This window comes from Arachis hypogaea, chromosome 19 (genome assembly GCF_003086295.3).
Source record: "Arachis hypogaea cultivar Tifrunner chromosome 19, arahy.Tifrunner.gnm2.J5K5, whole genome shotgun sequence".
Lineage (NCBI taxonomy): Eukaryota > Viridiplantae > Streptophyta > Magnoliopsida > Fabales > Fabaceae > Arachis > Arachis hypogaea.
Window position 1 is genome coordinate 102,607,623 of NC_092054.1, and position 15,474 is coordinate 102,623,096.

The 15,474-nt window shown below is 36.5% G+C and overlaps 1 non-coding gene across 1 annotated transcript; it reads left to right on the forward strand.

The window, feature by feature from the left end:
• Window positions 1-873: 873 nt before the first annotated feature.
• On the forward strand, window positions 874-981 carry LOC112781231 (small nucleolar RNA R71). The gene has a single exon (XR_003192020.1). It is a non-coding gene; the product is annotated as a small nucleolar RNA R71 (small nucleolar RNA).
• Window positions 982-15,474: the final 14,493 nt, after the last annotated feature.

Sequence of the window (15,474 nt, forward strand, 5' to 3'; positions counted from 1 at the left end):
CTCAGATTCCTTTGGTTCCTCAGAGGAAAACTCCTTATTGATCACTGGACGTCCCAGGAGGTCTTCCTCCTTGGGATTCATGTCCTCCCCTTCTTCCTTGGATTCAGCCATGATGGTTATATCAATGGCCTTGCACTCTCCTTTTGGATTTTCTTCTGTATTGCTTGGGAGAGTACTAGGAGGGGTTTCAGTGATCTTCTTACCCAGCTGGCCCACTTGTGCTTCCAAATTTCTAATGGAGGACCTTGTTTCATTCATGAAACTCACAGTGGCCTTAGATAGATCAGAGACTAAGTTTGCTAAATTAGAGGTATTTTGTTCAGAGTTCTCTGTCTGTTACTGAGTGGATGATGGAAAAGGCTTGCTATTGCTAAACCTGTTTCTTCCACCATTATTAAAGCCTTGTTGAGGCTTTTGTTGATCCTTCCATGAGAGATTTGGGTGATTTCTCCATGAGGGATTATAAGTGTTTCCGTATGGTTCACCCATGTAATTCACCTCTGCTATTGCAGGGTTCTCAGGATCATAAGCTTCTTCTTCAGAAACTGCCTCTTGAGTACTGTTGGATGCAGCTTGCATTCCATTCAGACTCTGAGAGATCATATTGACTTGCTGAGTCAATATTTTGTTCTGAGCCAATATGGCATTCAGAGTATCAATCTCAAGAACTCCCTTCTTCTGAGGCGTCCTATTACTCATAGGATTCCTCTCAGAAGTGTACATGAACTGGTTATTAGCAACCATATCAATGAGTTCTTGAGCTTCTGTAGGCATTTTCTTTAGGTGAATGGATCCACCTGCAGAAGTATCCAATGACATTTTAGCTAATTCAGACAGACCATCATAGAATATATCCAGGATGGTCCATTCTGAAAGCATGTCAAAAGGACACTTTTTGGTCAGTTGCTTGTATCTCTCCCAAGCTTCATAGAGGGATTCACCTTCTTTCTATCTGAAGGTTTGAACATCCACTCTAAGCTTGCTCAGCTTTTGAGGAGGAAAGAACTTGGCTAGGAAAGCTGTGACCAGCTTATCCCAAGAGTTCAGGCTATCTTTGGGTTGAGAGTCCAACCACACTCTAGCTCTGTCTCTTACAGCAAAAGGGAAAAGCATGAGCCTGTAGACTTCAGGATATACTCCATTAGTCTTAACAGTATCACAGATCTGCAAAAATTCAGTTAAGAACTGAAAAGGATCTTCAGATGGAAGTCCATAGAACTTGTAGTTCTACTGCATCAGAGAAACTAATTGAGGTTTCAGCTCAAATTTATTTGCTCCAATGGTAAGGATGGAGATGCTTCTTCCATGTAAATTGGAATTAGGTGCAGTAAAGTCACCAATCATCCTCCTTGCATTATTATTATTTTCGGCTGCCATCTCCTCTTCCTGTTCGAAAATTTCTGAAATGTGCTTGCTGGATTGTTGTAATTTAGCTTCTCTTAGTTTCCTCTTCAGAGTCCTTTTAGGTTCTGGATCTGCTTCAACAAGAATGTTCTTGTCCTTGCTCCTGCTCATATGAAAAAGGAGGGAACAGAAAAATAATAATAATAGGGATCCTTTTTGCCCAGGTATAGAGGTTCCCTTAGGTGAGTGGAAGAAAAGAGGAGTAGGAGAAAAGAAGAAGAGAAAATCTGAACTCAGAGAGAGAAGGGGGTTCGGATTTTTGGTGAGTAAGGAAGAGATGTTAGTAAATAAATAAATAAATAGAAGGAGATGAGAGAGAGAGAGAGAATTTTCGAAAATTATTTTTGAAAAATGGTTAGTGATTTTCGAAAATTAAAAGAAGAAATAAATTAAAATTGAATTTTGAAACAATTAGTTAATTAAAAAGAATTTTTGAAAAAGAGGGAGATATTTTCGAAAATTAGAGAGAGAGGGTTAGTTAGGTAGTTTTGAAAAAGATAAGAAACAAACAAAAAGTTAGTTAGTTAGTTGAAACAAATTTCGAAAATCAATTTTGAAAAGATAAGAAGATAAGAATTTTGAAAAAAGATTAGAATTTTTAAAATCACAATTAATGACTTGATTCATAAGAAATCACAAGATATGATTCTAGAACTTAAAGTTTGAATCTTTCTTAACAAGTAAGTAACAAACTTGAAATTTTTGAATCAAAACATTAATTGTTGATGATATTTTCGAAAATTAGGAGATAAAGATAAAAAAAAGATTTTTGAAAAATATTTTAAAAATTTTCGAAAATAAATAAGAAGAGTGAAAAAGATATGATTTTTGAAAAAGATTTTGAAAAAGATAAGATTTTCAAATTGAAAATCTGATTTGACTCATAAGAAACAATTGAATTTTAAAAGTTTTGAAAAAAGTCAACTCAATTTTTCGAATTTGATGAGAAGAAAAAGAGGGAAAGATATTTTTTTTTATTTTTAAATTTTTAATGATGAAAGAGAAAAACATGAAAGTGATGCAATGCATGAAAATTTTGGATTAAAACAATGAATGCATGCAAGAATGCTATGAATGTCAAGATGAACACCAAGAACACTTTGAAGATCATGATGAACATCAAGAACATATTTTTGAAAAATTTTTAATGCAAAGAAAACATGCAAGACACTAAACTTAGAAATCTTTAATGCTTAGACACTAGGATTTCAAGAATGCATATGAAAAACACCATACAACACAAAACACTAAAATATGAAGATCAATCAAGAAGGTTTATCAAGAACAACTTGAAGATCATGATGAATGCAATGCATGAATGCAATTTTCGAAAAATGCAAGATGAGTATGCAATTGACACCAAACTTAAAAATTGACTCAAGATTCAAACAAGAAACACAAAATATTTTTTTGATTTTTATGATTTTATAATTTTTTTTGAAAATAAAACAAAAAGAAAATTACCTAATATGAGAAACAAGATGAACCGTTAGTTGTCCAAACTCGAACAATCCCCGGCAACGGCGCCAAAAACTTGGTGCACGAAATTGTGATCTCATGTAACGGTGCCAAAAACTCTGTACGCACGTCTTAATTAATCGTTTTTTTTTCACAACTTCGATACAACTAACCAGCAAGTGCACTGGGTCATCCAAGTAATAAAACCTTACGAGAGTAAGGGTCGATCCCACGGAGATTGTTGGTATGAAGCAAGCTATGGTCATCTTGTAAATCTCAGTCAGGCGGATAATAATTGATTATGGAGTTTTCGAAAATAAATAATAAATAGACAGAAAATAAAGATATAAATACTTATGTATATCATTGGTGAGAATTTCAGATAAAGGTATAGAGATGCTTTCGTCCCTCTGAACTTCTGTTTTCCTGCTGTCTTCATCCAATCAGTCCTACTCCTTTCTATGGCTGGCTTTATGTAAGGACATCACCATTGTCAATGGCTACTTTTCATCCTCTCTGTGAAAATGGTTCAAATGCTCTGTCACAGCATGGTTAATCATCTGAGGTTCTCGATCATACTGGAATAGGATTCACCCTCCTTTTGCGTCTGTCACTACGCCCAGCACTCGCGAGTTTGAAGTTCGTCACAGTCATTCAATCCCAGAGTCCTACTCGGAATACCACAGACAAGGTTTAGACTTTCCGGACTCTCATGAATGCCGCCATCAATCTAGCTTATACCACGAAGATTCTGACTAAGAGATCCAAGAGATACTCATTCAATCTAAGGTGGAACGGAAGTGGTTGTCAGGCTTACAGGAATAGTTTAATCACAATACAACAACTTTCTGTAGGTGAACTTCGGCCTACAGAAATAACACCTCTGTAAGTGAACTTCGGCTTACAGAAATGGTTTAATCACAACAACTTTCTGTAGGTGAACTTCGGCCTACAGAAATAGTACCTCTGTAAGTGAACTTCGGCTTACAGAAATAGCGCCCCTGTAAGTGAACTTCGGCTTATAGGTATCACAACTCTCTGTAGGTGAACTTCGGCCTACAGGAGCAATACCCTGAGATACACAATTGATATTCACTACAGGTGAACTTCGGCCTACAGGAATAACAACTCACTGTAGGTGAACTTGGGCCTACAGGACCCCTAGGGCCAATGGAAAAGCAGCTGATGAACATACAACAGAACATCATACCACAAGGCTTAACTCTTTATTCTTATACTCTTCTCCTCTCTTCTTTTTGTTATATTACTCTTTTCTCATTATCATCATTCATTATCATTCTCGTTATTCATCATCACTTTCACATTCTTATGCAGTACCTCTTTCTTTCTCTGTATCTCTTTACACTGTTTTAATTACTCTGTTCTCTGTATCTCTTTTCTCTTCTCTGATTACTCTTTTCATCTGTATCTATATTACTCTTTTTCTCTTTATCTCTTTACTTTACTCTGGTTACTCTGTTCTCTGTTTATCTTTACTTTTCTCTGGTTACTCTATTCTCTGTGTTTCTCTACTCTGTTCTGATTTCTCTGTTTAACGTATGTATTTAAAGCTTATGAAAATTTCAGTATGAATAGTTAGTCTGTCCCAAGTATAGGTTCATTAAGTCTATACTGAAACGGTTTAACTTTTCATATAATACCTAACCCTATTCGCAATTCCAGGACTAGCTATGTTGCCCTAGTTCGTTCACTAGTCTCTGTCTGTTTTTCTATCATTAAAACTTTACAGACTTTTTCTTCGATTTTTATCTTTTCTTCAACTTTTTATCTTTTATTTATCTTTGCCTCACTAATATGTTTTTACCACTCCCTAAGTGTTTTATGAAAGTAATTATGAGATTCTGTGCTTAAAGTTGTCTTTCTAAAGCTTTTATAGAAAATTGCCTTTTCCGCATTATTTTATTATTTTTATTAAAATATTATTTTTAATTAAATATTATTATTTAATATTTTATTATTATTTATTATTTTATCGTTAAATTTTCGAAAATTACCCCTTTTTAACTTTTAACCTTTAAAAATTCACTTTTTACCACCCGTAACTTTTAATATTTCTACTTCAACCACCCTAACTTTCAGAAATTACAAAATAACCCCCCAAACACCAAATTAATTACTTCCTTGCCCTTTTATGAATCAAAAAGGTGTTCTTCATTGTTCTTCACCACACTCAAAGTGTTCTTCATGTTCTTCATAAATTCTTCAGATTCTTTCTCTGTTTTTACCCGTTTTTCAGTCTTTTCAGCAACCGATTTTTACCATAATTCAAAATAAAATTGCAGCCACTAAAACCCCATCTTTTCTACATGATTTTAACACAAATTAAACCCCAATTTAAGGTCTAGGGTTCGTTTTTCCAGCAGCCTTGAAGAACACAAATTCAAAGTTGAATATCATCAAATTTCATCAAATTTTCACCAAAATTTCAACAAGAATTACTCATATAAACAATCAATTTCAAGCATAACCAAACCATATCATAATCACACAACTCAAACACAATCAATCAAGATTAAATTCGTCAATCCCTACCTTGATTTGCTGCTCCAAATTCGGTTAGACTTTCAGGTGGTCCTTAAGCACTTTTTCCTCCTAAAACACATCAAGAACAACTTTAAATCCACAAAATCTCAACTGACCAAATCTCCCTCAGCACGTTAGGAAGAGATATCTCACCTTAGACTTGCTGAAAATTAATGTTTCTTGGCCCTCAAGTCAAGTTAAGCATGATTCCTAAGGAAGAACATCAAGAAAACACATGTTTTGCATGGTTTTCCTTGAAAACCGAATTGAAGAGGGAGGGAGACAGCCATCTCACCTTATTTCCAGCCTTGATAAGTCACATGGTTATGTAGAGGAAGAAGAGAGGATCATTTTGGTGAAATCGGAGTTTTGATTTGAGTTTTGGTTCAGAAGAAATCAAGATTTGAAGATTAAGTGTTCATGAAGTTTTCTCTCTTTTCTCTCCTTTCAATATCGGCCAAAATGATGAAATGAGACAGCCTTGGAGGTCTTGGGGGTGTAAGGTGAGTTGTGATTGGTTGGCTTGGAGGTGGGTTAAAATAATATTAAAATATCTCAGGTGTATAACTACTAAAACTAGGTGTATCGGAACACTCGTAAAAACATCTCTAAAAATTATTTTCTGAGCTACTAGCATAAATGACACTAGTAACATATTTATTATGAGAATAGAACATATATAATGAGGCCTTAGCATTGCTAAAGTCACCAGAGAGTGCTGGTGCTAAGCTGCACTAGTAAACCGTAAACCCGGTTAAACCGATTTTCTGTTTTTAACTAAAACAGACCAGGTAACCTTATAATATCATTCAAGCATTTTCTAATACTAATATAATGATAATATTATACTATTATCTCTCTCCTCTCATAAATCGAGTCTGGTTTGTCAAACTGAGACTATTTACGAAAAACCGAATCAAAACCCCTAACCGATACGGTTCAAAAACTAGGTTCTTCGTGACCGCGTTATCGAGCTTGTCTCAACTAAGGTCCTGAGTTAAAGATAATATAATGACAATGAGGATTGAGATGCTTGATGATACAGAAGAGGTATTCCCTTTACTGATCTTTCGGAGAAATCCATGTATTCAGAAACGATCTCTTGTACTCGAAAATCGGGGTTGTTACAACAAGCGTTCGTTTAGCAAGTCATATGCATTCCATGGTGATGTTCAATTTGGTAGGATTCATGAATCACATACTATTTTCACCCTATATGCTCACATGTATTCTTGGAGGATAGATTTACTCTTGACCAAGTAGGTAGATGATTTTATATTAGTTGCATGCATCCATTTAGGTAGTTTGCATTTCATAAACCCTTTCCCATCATGATCTTTGGTCTTTTTATTTTAAGCATGAGGACATGCTTGGTTTAAGTGTGGGGAGATTTGATAAACCCTGATTTTGTGGTTTATCTTGTGCTTATTTTGGGGGATTTTATCAATATTTCTCATACTTATTCGCAAGAAATGCATGGTTTTGTGTTCACTTCCCAATATTGCTCCATGATGGAAAACATGCTTATTTTGCCTTAAAATTGCCATATTTTAATCCTCTTTTATTGCCATTCGATGTCGTGATGTATTTGTTGAGTAATTTCATGAATTATAGGGTAGGAATAACTTAGAAGAGAGGGAGAAAGCATGTACAAAGAGGGAGGAACATGAAGAATTGAAATCTTGGGAAAAGCAGCATCGGCACGCCCGCGCACTCCACGCGGACGCGTGGATGGGATTGGCTGGAAGCGGCGCGCAAGGATGGACGCATACGCGCGGAACAGAAGATTCCTATCGACGCGCACGTGCACGCACGCATGGCGCGCACCTGTGGGAAGCTGCACGTGACCTCATTAAAGGAAATCGTGCCTGGCGATTTCTGAGGCTCATCAGGCCCAATTTCAAGCTGTTTCTGCATGGAAAAGACCCAAGGATGCTAGGGGAAAGGGGAGATCAATCATTTTTACACTAAGACATAATTTTAGCTAGTTTTTGGTTCTTTGGTTATTCTAGAGAGAGAAACCCTTGTTCCTCTCTAGATCTAGTTTTAATTTGATCTTCCCTTGTTGATTTATGAATTGGATCTTGTTAATTACTAGTTTTAATTGTTCAATTTGAATTCCTTGTTACAATTTTGCTTATATCTAGTGATAGTTTTATGAATTCTTGTCAATTGTCATTTTATACACATTTCATGAATGTTGTGAATCTTGACTTGTTGATGTTACATTGATGATTTCTATGTTTAATCTTGTTGTTTGGATGATTGTATTTTATACCCATTTAATTGCTATTTTGAACATGTCTTTTGTTAATGCTTACCAAGTGTTCGATGAATTGTTTACTTTGATTATGGAGTAGTCTTCTTTACTCTTGGCCTAGGTCAAGGGAATTGGGTAAACTTGAGTCATTGGGTCTAATGGATTTGATGATTTGGGAGCCCTTGGTGGTCAATTTGATACTCATTGACGCCAACCCACTACTAATCCAATTAGTAGGTAGGTTAGGACTTATGGGTTGATGTGATCAAAGCCATTTGGCGTACTTCAAGTCTAGGAGTAGATATCACGTACTTAAGACTTTGAGGGTAGACTTAATGAGCTTGGTTCCTCATAATTGTCAAGATACGGTTGTTAGACAAGGATCGTGACCCCAATTCCCATGCCTAGCCAAGAGTCGCTTTTATTATTCATATTTGAAAACCAATTTTCCCAAATTATTTGCTTTAGTTACAGTTACTTGCTTGGTTTATAATAGAATTAAGTGGAATGTTGCTTGTTCATTGGAATTGCTCATGTTTTGCTTAGATAGTTGAATTAGTTTGTTGCAATTTAAGATTACTTGCTTGTTAGGATTCCCATTTATTTTCATGCTCATAACTCACAACTCCGGATTTTTAACCAATGTTGAAGCACATGTTTGCCCATTCCTTGTGAGACGACCCAAGGTTTGAATACTTCGGTTATTTCTATTGGGGTTGAACTTGTGACAACCAAATCTCTCTCTAAAATTGACCCCTGAGGATTGTTGTTGGTAGAGCTATACTTGCAACGTGGTTTTATTGGAGAAAATCTTTACCAATACACCCTTGGGAGCCTGTCATCGATCCCACAGGGATTGAAGGATTGAGCAACTTTAGTTTAGTGGTTGATTTAGTCAAGCGAACAAGGGTTGATTTGAGTGAGTTGTAATTGACAGAAGCTAAATTGCATGAATTGTAAAGGGAGAGGGAAGAATTGCAGTAAATTAAAGAACTAAATAAGTAAAAGTGCTAAATCTTAAAGAACAAGTAAAGTAAATATCAGAAACTTAGATTGTAAGAAATGTAAATTGTTAGAATCTTAAAGGGTTCAAGGAGCTGGGATTGCAGAATTTAAACAGGGAAAAGTAAATTGCAACAAGCAGGAAAGTAAAATATGAATTGAGTCAAAATAAATCTCAAACAGAAAGGTAAATTGGCTTGAAGAAGCCTTAGCAGATAAACAGAAAGAAAAATGAAGGATCTCAGGGGTTAAGAGACTAGAAAACCAAGTCTAGATCTCATTGCCTTCCTTGATCCAATTCAAAGATCAATTGCAAGAGAATTAAAGATCAAATAGTAGAAGAAGTAAATTCAAGTCTCACTTTCTCAAATGGTGCAGTGAAACGAAAACAGAGAGAGATCTCAAGGTGAGATTGAGACAGAATTTCCTCAATTCTAAACACCCAAGACTCAAGCAAAGTATGTAGAAAAGAAGACAAGAAAACCCAGAGGAAGAGAATTCAATTCTCTTTCCCAATTCTCCCCAAAAACTCTAAATCTCAAGAACAACAATGTAAAAAAAATTGAGCTCTCCACTGAAGTCCAGTAAAAAAATCTGAAAAAAAAATCTCTCTCAAAACTTAAATCCTAAGCTATTTATACACTCTCTTCTAATGATCATTAAGCCTTGAATTTGGGCCCTTGGCCTTGATGGAATTGGGTTGAACATAGCCTCTGTTGATTGCTCTTGGTCTTGAGAAGAAATTCGTTTGCACTATGGACTTTGGGATCATTCACGTTTGAGTCAACGTTTGAGGCAAACGTTGACTCGAACGTCTTCGTGTGATGGCGTTATACAGAACGGGTGGTTGCTGTCACTCACGTTTGAGGTTAAACGTGAGCTCAAACGTGATCCTCCCCAAGGCAATCTTCAGCCAATGTTTGACCTCACGTTTGAGGCAAACGTTGGCGAAAACGTGGCTCCTCCTCCAGGGTATTCTTAAGCCAATGTTTGACCTCACGTTTGAGGCAAACGTTGGTGCAAACGTTGAGCTCCTCCCAGGGTATTCCTTAGCCAACGTTTTACCTCACGTTTGAGGCAATCATTGGCGCAAACGTTGACCTCCTCCAGGGTGGTTGTGCTGTTATCCACGTTTGAGTTCACGTTTGAGGCAAACGTGAACTCAAACGTGATATGCTCAATGCTGCCTTTATTTCCATTCCTGCCATCCCCTTTCTTCAACCTTCCTCCAAGCCTTTTGGTCACCTATCATCAATCAATAAATGCATCAAAGCTACGCTAAAATTATGAGACTTCTTCTTATCTGTGCGCCTGCACCCCAACCCTTGTTGCTTCTGTACGTGTGCACGGACCTGTGTGTGCATGCACACATGATCCATCTCTTACCAAAAAAAAAGAGAGAGTTCTGTGCACACGCACAGTCTTGTGTGTGCGCACACGTCTATTTTCGCGGTCTGCCCGGAGCGTTCGCACGACTTATGCGGATGCACCCCTCCCCTTTTTACCTTTTTGTGCATACGCACATGCATCTGTGCGTGCGCACAGGTGCTGTTTTGGGCAATTTTTGTTTTCGCTTTTTCCTAAACCTTAAAGCACTCCCAACCCTTCCATCCTCCCTTTTCTTGCTTTTTCCATGTTTTTCCTCTTATTTTACTTAATCTTTATTGCATTTCATTTTTATTTTAGTTATTATATTAGTTTTACTTTAGTTGTTTTTATTTAAATAAGTTGCAAGTGTTTGCTTGTTGTTTGATTGGGTTGCTTGTTGAATTAATATCATCGATGCACTTATACTTTGCCTTCAATTATTATCACCTAATTGGAATTGTACATTTACATTTTGTTGCATATTAGGTGAAACTTTTATGAGTGCACATGGAATTTAGTGAATTGAATTGAATTGCTTGTTCACCATGGACTTTAAGTCAATATAATCACATTACAAGGTCCTTGTTTCTTGTTAATATTTTGCATTTATTTGAGTTGAATTAACTTGATTCTATCAAGTTTGTCACCTTTTTGTAACAAACACCTTAACCATGTGATTATTTGATTATGCCTAAGGATGAATAAGTAGTTCTCTTCATCATTGAATTGGTTATTGCTTATTGTGCTATTTTATTAATCTTGCGCTTTCACTTGCACAATTTCAATATCCAATATATCCTACATTCAATTCACTCTTATTGTAGTTGCCTAAGTTTGCTTGTATTTAATTGATGCTCATTCATTGCTTGTAACTTAGACTATTTAATTGAGGAACTGATACTTACTTTTTGATTGTGTGGATGCCATTTTAACCGGCCGTTGTGTGTATTCTAACTGTGTGCACACTTGGAATACACACATGGCTCATTTTCATCATCCAGAACACTATGCAAACTCCTCAATTAGATGCTTATTAGTTTCCCCCTACCCTTTTGTGCTACTTGCCCTATGATTCTTAACTATACTTTATCCATTCTTTTTGAGGATGAGACGTGAACGCAAGGAGCCGGGAGAGGAGGAGGACACCGAGGAGGGAGATGCCGAGCATACATTGGACTTGGCAATTTCTCCACAACCCAAACCCCCACATCCGCCAGCTGAAGGTGGGGTACTTTAGAGCCATTCTCCCCGGATTGTGTTTGTGCACGAAGGACCGTGCAACGCTTAAGTGTGGGGGAGGATTCGTCATTTTGGGGAGTAAACTTACTTTTCCGAACACTTTGCACTTTATTTTTGTTTCTTTTTATTAGTTTTCTTTTAGATATTTAGAGTGCTTTTGATTGTTGCATTGCATTTACTTCTAGTATATATATCTTAACTTATGCATAGTTTATTTCTAGTTATTGCATGTTGCATTTTTGCATCTTTTTCTTAGTATATATTTTATAGATAGAAGTTGTGATTGGATGATGTGAATACTATAGCACCTAGTTCAATTTTGTCCTAATTGTTCATGTTAATTTTTGCTTGTTAAAAATTAGGAATAGAACTAGGAAATTTTTGGAAATTGCATCCATCACATCATATATATAGGAAATAATTTTGGTGAAAAACAACAAGGATTTCCAAGAATTTTGTTTCAAAAGAATTCTATTGAATTGATTTAGAAAATTATTTTTACACTTGCTTGAATGATTTTTTATGGAATATAGAAGGGTAATAGAACAAAACAACCTTGTGAGTTGTTGAGCCTTAATGCGTGGTTACACATTATAACCACAAATTTTGTTCATTGTGTGCTATGCTCCTTCTATGATTGTAATCTTGGTTTTGCTTGATTCTTTATTTCCAATGTTTGATGTTGTGATTGCATTTAGTATTTGAGGCCATTTTTGGTATTAAACTCACTCACCCATATAGATCCACCCTTGCATCTACCTTTGTTAACCCCTTTTGAGCTTTTTAATCCCTTTGTTCTAATTGTTAGCACATCACAACCCTAAGCAGAAAACCATGAATTACCTTGAATTGTATCTTTGATTAGTTTAGGTTGAAGAGTGTGTTTCATTTAAGTGTGGGGGGAAATTTTGGGAAGCATTGGTAGAGAAAAAATTTTGTTTTGGGTATTTATTGAAAATTTGGAAACTACATGAAGCAGAGTAACTACATGCATGAATCATCAAGTACTTTTTATCATGAAAGTAAACTATGAACCATAAAACAACTACGAACTAGATAGTAATCTAGAAACTAGAAAACAACAATTTTTGAGTAATTTCTGTGATTGTTTGGAGCTGATAACTAGTTATGATGAGGGTGCAATGTGTTCTTTAATGAAAACTATGGTGGAACACCAAACTTAGATTTACACACTCACCCTTGAATTTCTTTGGTGTGCAATGGTGCACGAATTGAGAATCACACTTTTTGAATTCGTACCACTAACCAGCAAGTGCACTGGGTCGTCCAAGTAATACCTTATGTGAGTAAGGGTCGAATCCCACGGAGATTGTTGGTTTGAAGCAATCTCTGGTTATCTTGTAAATCTCAGTTAGGAGGTCAATTATAATTATCAGTTGACTTGCAAATGAACAAGGGAACATAAAATAAATACTTGGTATGCAGTAATGGAGAATATATTGGAGTTTTGGAGATGATTTGTCTTCTGAATCTCTGCTTTCTCCCTGTCTTCTTCTTCACGCACGCAAGATTCCTCCTATGGCAAGCTGTGTGTTGGTGGATCACCGTTGTCAATGGTTACCATCCGTCCTCTCAGTGAAAAAGGTCCAGGTGCGCTGTCACCGCACGGCTAATCATCTGTCGATTCTCGATCATGTCAGAATATGATCCATTGATCCTTTTGCGTCTGTCACTACACCCAACACTCGCAAGTTTGAAGCTCGTCACAGTCATTCAATCCCTGAATCCTACTCAGAATACCACAGACATGGTTTAGACTTTCCGGATTCTCAAGAATGCTGCCAATGGATTCTAGCTTATACCACGAAGATTCTGATTAAGGAATCCAAGACATATTCATTCAATCGAAAGTAGAATGGAGGTGGTTGTCAGGCACGCGTTCATAGGTTGAGAATGGTGATGACTGTCATGGATCATCACATCCATCATGTTGAAGTGCGAATGAACATCTTAGATAGAAACAAGCGTGTTTGAATAGAAAACAGAAATAGTTGCATTAATTCATCGAAACACAGCAGAGCTCTTCACCCCCAACAATGGAGTTCAGAGACTCATGTCGTCAGAGATTACAATGTTCAGATCTAAAATGTCATGAGATGCAAAATAAATCTCCAAAAGTTGTTTAAATACAAAACTAGTAACCTAGGTTTACAGAAAATGAGTAAACTATGATAGATAGTGCAGAAATCCACTTCTGGGGCCCACTTGGTGCGTGCTGGAGCTGAGACTTAAGCTTCTCACGTGTCTGGGCTGTTTTGGGCGTTCAACGCCAGGTTGTAACCTGTTTCTGGCGTTGAACTCCAACTTGTAACTTGTTTCTGGCGCTGGACGCCAGACTGCAACATGGAACTGGCGTTGAACGCCAGTTTATGTCATCTATCCTTGAGCAAAGTATGGACTATTATATATTTCTGGAAAGCCCTGGATGTCTACTTTCCAACGCAATTGAGAGCGCGCCATTTAGAATTCTGTAGCTCCAGAAAATCCACTTTGAGTGCAGGAAGGTCAAAATCCAACAGCATCAGCAGTCCTTTTTCAGCATGAATCAGATTTTTGCTCAGCTCCTTCAATTTCAGCCAGAAAATACCTGAAATAACAAAAAAACACACAAACTCATAGTAAAGTCCAGAAATGTGATTTTTAATTAAAACAACTAATAAAAATATACTAAAAACCAACTAAATCATACTAAAAACTAAGTAAAAACAATGCCAAAAAGCATATAAATTATCCGCTCATCACAACACCAAACTTAAATTGTTGCTTGTCCCCAAGAAACTAAAAACAAAGTAGGATAAAAAGAAGAGAATATACAATGAATTCCAAAACCATCTATGAAGATTAGTGTTAATTAGATGAGCGGGGCTATTAGCTTTTTGCTTCTAAATAGTTTTGGCATCTCACTTTATCCTTTGAAGTTCAGAATGATTGGCATCTATAGGAACTCAGAATTTAGATAGTGTTATTGACTCTCCTAGTTCAGTATGTTGATTCTTGAACACAGCTACTTTATGAGTCTTGACCGTGGTCCTAAGCACTCTATTTTCCAGTATTACTACCGGATACATACATGCCACAGACACATAACTGGGTGAACCTTTTCAGATTGTGACTCAGCTTTGCTAAAGTCCCCAATTAGAGGTGTCCAGGGTTCTTAAGCACACTCTATTTTTTTTTTGCTTTGGACCTCGACTTTAACCGCTCAGTCTCAAGTTTTCACTTGACACCTTCACGCCACAAGCACATGGTTAGGGACAGCTTGGTTTAGCCGCTAAGGCTAGGATTTTATTCCTTTAGGCCCTCCTATCCACTGATGCTCAAAGCCTTGGATCCTTTTTATTACTCTTGCCTTTTGGTTTTAAGGGCTATAGGCTTTTTGCTCTTGCCTTTTGGTTTAAGGAGCTTTTGGCTTTTTCTGCTTGCTTTTTCTTTTTCTTGCTCTCTTTTTTTTTCGCATTTTTTTTTCTGCAAGCTTTGTTCTTCACTGCTTTTTCTTGCTTCAAGAATCATTTTTATGATTTTTCAGATTATCAAATAACATTTCTCCTTTTTCATCATTCTTTCAAGAGCCAACAATTTTAACATTCATAAACAACAAATTCAAAAGAAATATGCACTGTTCAAGCATTCATTCAGAAAACAAAAAGTATTGCCACCACATCAAAATAATTAAACTATTTTAAAATTCGAAATTCATGTACTTCTTTTTCTTTTTCAGAAAACAATTTTCATTTAAGAAAGGTGATGGATTCATAGGACATTCATATCTTTAAGACATAGACACTTAGATACTAGTGATCATATAGTAAAGACACAAACATAATTAAACATGAAGCATAGTAAACGAAAAACAGGAAAATAAGAACAAGGAGATTAAGGAATGGGTCCACCTTAATGAGGGTGGCATCTTCCTCTTCTTGAAGAACCAATGGTGCTCTTGAGCTCCTCTATGTCTCTTCCTTGCCTTTGTTGCTCTTTCCTCATAGCTCTTTGATCTGCAGTCAATTGCTCTACCACTGAATTATGGAAAAACAAAAGCAATGCTTTTACCATACCAAACTTAAAAGGTTTGCTCGTCCTCGAGCAAAAGAAGAAAGAAGTGGAGAAGATGGAGGAGATGGAAGTGTGTGAATGGGTGGGTTTGGGAGGGAAATGGTTTGAATTTGAATGGTGAGGTA